Source organism: Silene latifolia, chromosome 2 (genome assembly GCF_048544455.1).
Source record: "Silene latifolia isolate original U9 population chromosome 2, ASM4854445v1, whole genome shotgun sequence".
Classification (NCBI taxonomy): domain Eukaryota; kingdom Viridiplantae; phylum Streptophyta; class Magnoliopsida; order Caryophyllales; family Caryophyllaceae; genus Silene; species Silene latifolia.
In genome coordinates this window covers 97246030-97254634 of record NC_133527.1, presented here as the reverse complement: position 1 = coordinate 97254634, position 8605 = coordinate 97246030, and the positions used below count along the sequence as shown (strand labels likewise).

At 36.8% G+C, this 8605-nt stretch overlaps 1 long non-coding RNA gene across 2 annotated transcripts; it reads left to right on the top strand.

The window, feature by feature from the left end:
* The first annotated feature begins 2444 nt into the window (after nt 1–2444).
* Nucleotides 2445–6155, top strand: LOC141642862 (uncharacterized). Of its 2 annotated transcripts, XR_012543492.1 has the most exons (7): nt 2492–2683; nt 2785–2871; nt 2996–3031; nt 3157–4025; nt 5296–5360; nt 5473–5623; nt 5881–6155. It is a non-coding gene; the product is annotated as an uncharacterized LOC141642862 (long non-coding RNA). The 2 variants fall into 2 exon arrangements; XR_012543491.1 differs by lacking the exon at nt 2996–3031 and having other exon boundaries at nt 2445–2683.
* Nucleotides 6156–8605: the final 2450 nt, after the last annotated feature.

Below are 8605 nucleotides of genomic sequence, written 5' to 3'. Positions count from 1 at the left end.
ATAAACCCACCAGACCAACTTTTTTAGTGCTGCAACATTCCACACTGAACTGTTTTTGATGCCTAAACCATCGTCTTCTTTGGAAGAGCATACACTGTCCCAGCTAACCAATGGAACTCCCATAAACTCCACTTTACCATCCCACAAAAAATTCTTGTAGAGAGCATTAATCCTCCTTAGAACTCCTTTAGGGATTATAAAGATGCTCATCCAGTAGTTATACAAGGTTGTAAGAACAGAGTTCACCAAAACAAGTCTTCCAGCATAGGATAATTGTCTTGTGCCAAACCTTGTAATTCTATCAATCACCTTCTCAATAAGAACTTTACCTTGAGCTTTTGTCAATCTACATGCAGTAATAGGAACTCCCAAATATTTAATGGGGAGCTCCCTTTCCTGAAACCCAGACACAAGTATAATTTCCTCTTTCACCCAAACAGGGACCCCTCTGAAGTAAGCACTAGTTTTAGAAGGGCTTATTTGCAGACCTGAAGCTTTTGAAAAAGTGGAAAAAGCTCTTAAAAGAACCATAATTGACCCCACATCCCCTTTACTACATAGAAGCAAATCATCAGCAAACATCAAGTGTGATAATTTAAGCTTGCCACACATAGGGTGAAATTTGAAGGGTATACTCTCATTCACAAAAGCCAACACTCTACTAAGATATTCCATAGCAATAGTGAACAATAAGGGTGACAAGGGATCCCCTTGTCTGAGTCCTTTTTTCCCCATAAAAAAACCAAAGATATCCCCATTGAGCACTAAGGAGTAGCTGGCACTTCTAACACACTCCATCAGTAGGGCAATAAACTGAGCTGGGAAGTTTAAGGCACCCAACATCTGTTCCAAAAACTCCCAACTAACAGAGTCAACTTTCAGGAGGAATCTAGGAGAAATAGCTTTTCTGTTATAGAGCCTCACTATATTCTGGCAAATCAATATATTTTCCACAATGCTCCTCCCCTTAACAAAACCTCCTTGATTATCACTTATCACATCAGGCAAGACCTCAGAAAGTCTGTTATAAAGCAACTTAGAAATACAGTTATAAAGCACATTGCAACAAGCAGATGGGTCTGAATTGTGTTACATTCTGAGGTAAAGCACATTTAGGAACAAGGGTAATGAGAGTATGGTTCAGCTGCTTTAATAGTTTTCCTAAATGAAAAAAATCTTGAATTGCAGTGCATACTGAATCCCCTACCACATCCCAGGCATCTTTAAAGAAGGCACTTAAGTAGCCATCAGGGCTTGCAGCCTTGCGACTAGGGATAGAAAACATAACCTTCTTAATCTCTTCTTTAGACACAGGAGCAAGGAGGACTGAATGATGATCACTAGTGCACCCCTTCCCCATTTGAACAACAGAAGAGGTAATTTTCAATACAGGCTCAGAAGTACCAAGAAGCTGCTCATAAAACTCCAGGAAAGCCTCCTGAATAAGCTTAGGATCATCACAACATTATCCTTGAAGATTTTCTATTCTAATAACCTGATTCCTGGACTGTCTTCCTTTAATAATATTGTGAAAATACTTAGTATTATCATCACCCATATCCACCCATATAGCCTTAGACTTTTGAAGTAAAAATGCAGCACAAGCCTTCTCCAGGAATTTGAAACTATCTAGAGCTTTACTTTCTTGATTCAGAAGCTCCGGATTTAAAGGATCATCTCTAAGCTTATGCTGAATATATTCCAGATTCATAGAAGCCCTAGTTTTATTATTCACCACATCATCAAAACTCTCCGTGTTCAATTGCTTCAAAGACCATTTAAGAGCCTTTAACTTCTTAACCACCTGAAACATAGGGGTGCCAGGGACATTTTGACTCCAAAGCTGTTGCACACAGTCTTTAAATTCCAATGCCTGACTCCACATATTGTAATATTTAAAAGCCCTCCTAGGTTTCTCCATATCATACTGAGCTTGAACAACACAAGGAGTATGGTCAAAAAGCCCTTCAGACACTACTACAAAAATTGAAGTAATGCAACATTTTATCTGCAACACTTTATTTTTTATGTTGCATTTTAGTTAATCATGTAACACTTTATTCAAAAATATTGCTTTTATCGATATAGAGCATCACTTTAACAGAAGTATTGCATTGTATTGCTATAAGTGCAACGTTTTGACACAAATGTTGCTTTGTCGCAACACTTTAAGAAGCGTTTATATTCTTCGTACGAAATTTTGTCATTTAGCGCTTAAACTAAATGTAAAATAAAAGTTAGGCGCCTATTTAGTGCTTATGCTAATTCTAAAAGTGAAGTTAGGCGCCATTCTTAATTTTTGGGAATACTAACCATCAAAAGCTTATTTAGAAATAATTAAAAATCCTTAATCCTTAACTACTAAAATGTGTAACATCTTCTTTTGGTTCTCTTGTGAACAGTGATGCCTTATGAATAGTAAGGAATAGTGCTTTGTTGAATCTAAGCCATTCATTCCCTTTGTTCCTCCCATCTAAGCCACGCATCTCATCTAAGCCACACATCTCACATACAATCCTACGGTGTTCTTTTGTTTTCCTCTCCCACTTCTCCCCTTCTGATCATAATCTCACTTTCCCTATTTCCCTGTCTCTCAACTACTTCTGGCTTCACGGCCGAGACAACCCTGATGTTCTCTCCTATCTCCGCTGCGAAGACTCCTTTGTTGATTCCTTCATGTCCGGTATTATCATCATTTCCATTTCCATTTCCATTTCCATTTCTATTCACAGTTATATCAAATGATAAGGATTGATTTTTGGACACCCATGCTTGATTGATTAGTTGATTGTTCAAAGGAGCAGTTATACAAAGAAATTCGGGGATGAATCGAAGAAGATGGACAATTACATTGGCGGCACTAAAGCAAAGGTTGTTATTTCATCTACTCATCTCCTCTTTTTTTTTTTCATTTACTGATTTTGATCGTTTAATTACAGTTTTGATATGTTTTTCATTTGGGTTCATTTTTAAATAATGATGAGGTATTCTACAGGTTTAGCAATAATAATGGTGGTTTTTGTTCAATTCGGTAAATTGATTTTTTCAATTGGTTTTGTATTACGACTTCTTAGTCTATTGGGTTTTTGTGTGTTTTGGATAGATTCATCTTGGGCAGGTTAACTAACTGTCCATTTTGTGTGATCTCATTTGCAGATGTCGCACACTTAGTCACTCACAGTCTGTGGTGGCGACGTCTTCTTTGGATCAGTCTTCTTCGCTACCACGTAGTGAGGTTCTCTATCTTGGTGAACAAAACTTCGATATATAAGAAAGTTGTTGTCTTTCTTCTAACAATTTCTAATTTTTTATCATTTGACCATCAATTGAATTACCTTACCTTGGTTCTCATTGCGTGTTTCGCCTACCTATGCCATTAGTGCCTTTTAGAAATCGAATGTTGTGAGTTCAGGACTTGTGATAATCTTTTTCGAATTCGCATTTTGAACTTCCTTTTGATGGCTCTTGGAAGATTTATCTCGTGTCTGGTGGTGGATGGTTCCAATCTGTAAGAACTCTGAATTATTCTCTTGAAGCTCTTTAGTAAACAGAAGAAGTAGAGTTCATTAAGAGTGCCTCTGATTGTCATTAAAGGCTTGGTCTCTCTTTCTCATTTGGTTAGATTTTGGGTTGGACACTCCTTCCAAAAGCTTTGTATTACATGAATAATTATTTTGTTTTTTGTTCAATGCCAGAATTTAAGAAATAATGGATTATGAGGCATTGGTTGGTATGGAACAGAAGCAATTCAAATAGTGTACTATGAGTACAAAAGAACGAGGATTTTTGTGTGACAATAATTCAGGAACTTGTTATTGCTATGGTTCTAAATTTCTAATCTTTCCAATTTTTTTTGGTTCGAGGTGATTATGTAAAAGCAGACGAGTATTGTGGGAGAGATATACTTGCGAACCCGAGTGACCCAAATGTATTGCCCCTTTACACGGATTTAATATGGCAAACTCAGAAAGATTCCTCTAGAGCTGAGAGTTACTTTGATCAGTGTCAAAGTCGCCCGATGACTGGTGAGATATTTTACCAAAGTGTCATTTGTATAGTTTGTAAAGTTATGGTTTTTCCTTAGTTATGAGCTAGACATGGCAAAATTAACCGACCTTAGATGCGAGTTAGATTGGGTAAATAAACCGACTTGACCCTTAGCTGAACTTAGGTTTGATATTAACCTTTTCTGAACTAAGTGGAAATTACTCGACTTAATAAGACTCATTTGAAATTTTATGTAAATTTCCCTACTTTAAAAGGAACCTTAAAGAAACATTATAAGTTCTTATGTGCTACAGTCTTATGATAAAGTTATCACGAGTGTTCGCGATTGGCCCATATCTGGGGTAGTTATTTCTTCATCTAAGTTTTTAGCAAGTTAATGCGCATATGCACGAAGATTTTAGTTAAAGTGGGTTGGGTCTTACATTCACATTGTATAGATACGAGAATATGTAATGCAACTGTAGCACTTATTGGATAAACATAGCCTGAACTTGACTCAGAAACGAATCACACAACACCTGACTATAAGACCTCAATGACACTCGACACTCGGACAAGGATATATGACACTTATACGCCTCATTTAAAGCCAAAATATGCATATTTTCCATAAAAATATCCGTTTTTGACAAGGATATGTTGGTGCTTCCTTGGTCGTGTTGACTCTTGACAATAATTTGAGGTGTTTGAGGTTGATTCTATAGTGTATATTGGTTTAGATTATTGTGGTTTAAATGTTTTGTGCACTCATTATCATGAGTCAAGACTTCTAAAGTGTATGCTTTTCAATGCCAAATCATAAACATCTTGCAGTCAAAGATGAAAGAGTCTAGAAGCGATTTGTTCCTTTGTAAATTTTGTTCCATTCCCCTAGCTAATCCCATTGTTCCTCCTTTTAGGCATAAACCCAAACAAGACTAGAGAGTAAGAATGTGGAGGTTTATACACTTGGGATTAAGTTAGTTGCGCTCTTATCATCAAGTAAAATCTTATGGATCAACATTGATATTGTTGCACTTGTAATACAGCTATAATTGACAATCATATAATTTAATCTCACAATATTGTATCTTCCTGGCGAGCATCTTAGTGCTAAGCTTGATAATTATTGGTTACTTGGAATTTTAACCCTTTCATTTATGTACAACCTATATAGGCATTTGATGAAGCTATTTCTGAGCTCGACACATTGGGCGAGGGGTCTTACAAATACCGCCAACTGACTATATATGTATCCTGCCATAGTTGGGTCTGAGGCAATTAATTAAATTTTCTACTGTTATGCAGCTAAGCGTTCATCAGGTTTAGTACATAGAGTTCAGGTCTGTGCATAGAATTAGGCATACAAAAAGGTAAGCTGATATAAGTTTCTTAGTTGTTTAATTTTATATACAACTCTATATCTCCTTTGTTGCAATTGATTGACTATAAATTGATTTGTTGAATTTCTGTTGAACTTCATAGAGTTATCGGCAGTCTATTCCTTGTGATGTGGCTGGGGAGTCAGGAGATGGGTGAGGTCATATGAGAAGAAGAACGACAAAAAAGAACACACACTGATGACTCTTGTAGACTTGGGCGAGAGCTTTTTACTAGAACATTACCGCTTAGTCAGGTAAGTGTTCCTTTAAAATGCCCTTGATGTTTATGACGGTTAATATCAGTGGTTAATGTAGATAGAGTAGTGAGTAGAGTAAGGAGTGAAAGGTAAAACAGAGAGTGTTACAATTCAATGGTGTTCAAGTCTGGTATGGAGTATTAATCCGTCCTTTGGTTACTCCGCATTATATTTCCTAGTAAGGCACAATCAAAGCCTTTAAATATTCCGCGATCCTCAAATCTAATTGTGTTCCATTTTTTACGTTCTAAAAGTTGCATTTGAGGTATTACTATTTTTTGTGGGTTGATTTTCATTCGGGTGGCAACATAAATATGGTCCAAAGTACAACAATGAAGACTTTTAATATAATAATCGTTACTCATTTGTTCTATTTAAACATTTGCTACATTTTTTCTACTTAAACATTTGCGAAGTTCTACTTTTGATTCTTTTTGGAAATGTAATTGACATTCATTTTGAGACTGAATCTATTGCAATTTTGGAATGATTTGCAATTGAATGCACAATTAGTGAGAATTACAATTAAGTATTGTCTTTGGATAAAGTAGTGTTGCATTTGTTTATTACAAGTGTTGTTATTGGACGTAACTAGTGTTGCGTTTACAAAATAAAAATGTCGCATTTGTTTGTTATAAGTGTTGCTTTTCAACATGAAAAGTATTGCATTAGTTCAGGAAGTGTTGCTATTTTTTCACAAGAAGTGTTGCATTAACAAATAAAAATGTTGCCTTTGAAATTGAAAAAAGCGTTGCATAAACATAACATATGCAACACTTTATAAAAGTGTTGCTTTAGTTTGAAAAGTGTTGCATTAAGTGTTGCAATGAGCTAATGCAACAAGACTTTATGTAGCACTTTATTAAGTGTTGCATAAACTCTAAAGCAACATTTATACGACATTATGCAACAATAGCGAAGTGTTGCTACAGGATCACAATGTAGTAGTGAGAGTAAAAATGAGCATAAGCAAGAGAACTAGCTTTCAACCATTTATCATTTAATAACATTCTATCAAGTCTACTAAACACCCTTGAGGCAGGCTCTTGCTTATTAGTCCAGGTGTAAAAGGATCCAATTGCAGAACAATCAGTCACTCCACACTCATTGACATACTGCTGAAAATCATCCATTTCCTCAAAAGTACATTGACCACCCAATCTTTCAGAAGGGACCAAAATAGTATTTAAATCTCCACACATGACCCAAGGACCCTTAAAGTTTCTATTAAAAGCACCAAGCCTAGCCCAAAGCTCCTTCCTCTCATTAACATCATTAAAAGCATAAATCATGGTAACATAAAACTTATAGCTAGTGCTCAAATCCTTTAACTCTATGTGAATAAACTGAGCACCATAATCTAAAAAATTACACAATACATAGAGGGATTCCATAACACCCATATACGTCCTACCTTATGATAAGCAGTATTTGTAGAAAGACACCAATTTGCACAGATATTAGTTCTGATGCTATTTAGAGACAAAGGCTTTACCTTTGTCTCAAGGAGACCAAATAATCCAACCTGGTGATGATGAAGAAACCATTTAATTATATTTTGTTTAGTTGGACTATTTAATCCCCTAATGTTCCAAAATCCAAAATTATGCATTACCTCCAGGAGGAGGTAACACATTACCAGTTACACCAATTCCAGCTTTAGGAGTTATATTATTCAGAGATTCTAAAAGATTAGAATTATCAAACTTTCCAGAGCTCTGGCCATGATCCAACAACTCCTGCCTACTAAGTCTTATAATTTTCTTTGCAGGGGTATTCACCATGTGATATTTCCCATTTCTAAACCAAGACACTTGAAACTTATTGGGTTTTTCCACTGGAGTAGCACGGACTTTACCAGAGGGATTATCTAAAGACACCTCATGTACATGCGACACTACAGGCTGGGCAACCCCATGAACAACAGGCTTCTTTTGCTGTGCCTTAGGCCTCCACTGCTTCTGACCCTACATAGTCCTAGTCACCTTCTGAGATTGTGGTTGTGGAGATTTCCTACAGTTAGCAGACTCATGCCCAACCCCTTGACATTTTTTACAAAGGACGGGCTTCCATTCACATTCCACCTTAACATTTACCACACTCCCATCTTCATCTAGAAATTTAACAAACGCGGGAATAGGCTTACCAAACGGAACTTCAATCATTACGCGTGCAAACCCCAGACGAGTTTTGTCCTTAGTTGCAACATCACATTGAACAAGTTTTCCCAACAAACCAGCAAGTTTAGGCAAACACTTACCCCAAAATTTCAGAGGAACATTCATAAACTTGACCCATACTGGCACTTCCTTAACATCTGCCTTCACCAAGTCCACATCCGCACTCCAAGTCCTGACTATAAGCTGTTTATTGTCAAATAAGAAGTGACCTTGCTGTAAGACTCTATCTTTAGCATGACTAGAGGTAAATCGAACCAGAAAAACTTCATTCGGAAGAAAGGACACCTTATCAATAGGCAAATATGCCCAGATCCCCCTGATAAAGCCATCTACTACTTCCACATGCAGATTAGCACCTAATACGAAGCAATAGACCGAGTTCTTCCAAAATTCAAGCTCCTCCTTAACATCTTCCTCTGTAAACGGCAGTAGTTCAGCAGGCTCTTCCTCAATCACCGATAATGGGCTCTTACCTTTCCTCCTTCGCTGAAGTACCCATTCCTGCTCTTCTGGAGCAATGGAATCCAAATCATACGGAGTAATTCCAACAACTTCATTAACACTCTTTGTTTTCCCCACATCAGCACTTCCAGGCCCACCCGCCACAACAGGAGCAACCGTAGAAGAGGATGCAGAATTATTAGGTGATTTTGCGTGTTTTGAATTTGTAGTAATAGAGATCAGAGGAGGGAATTGTTTGATGTTTGAACAATCAATTGACATTTTTAGGGTTTTGTTAAGGTTTTTCCAATTTTTAGGGTTTTCTGATATCACACTCTCTCTCTATCTCTACATTTTC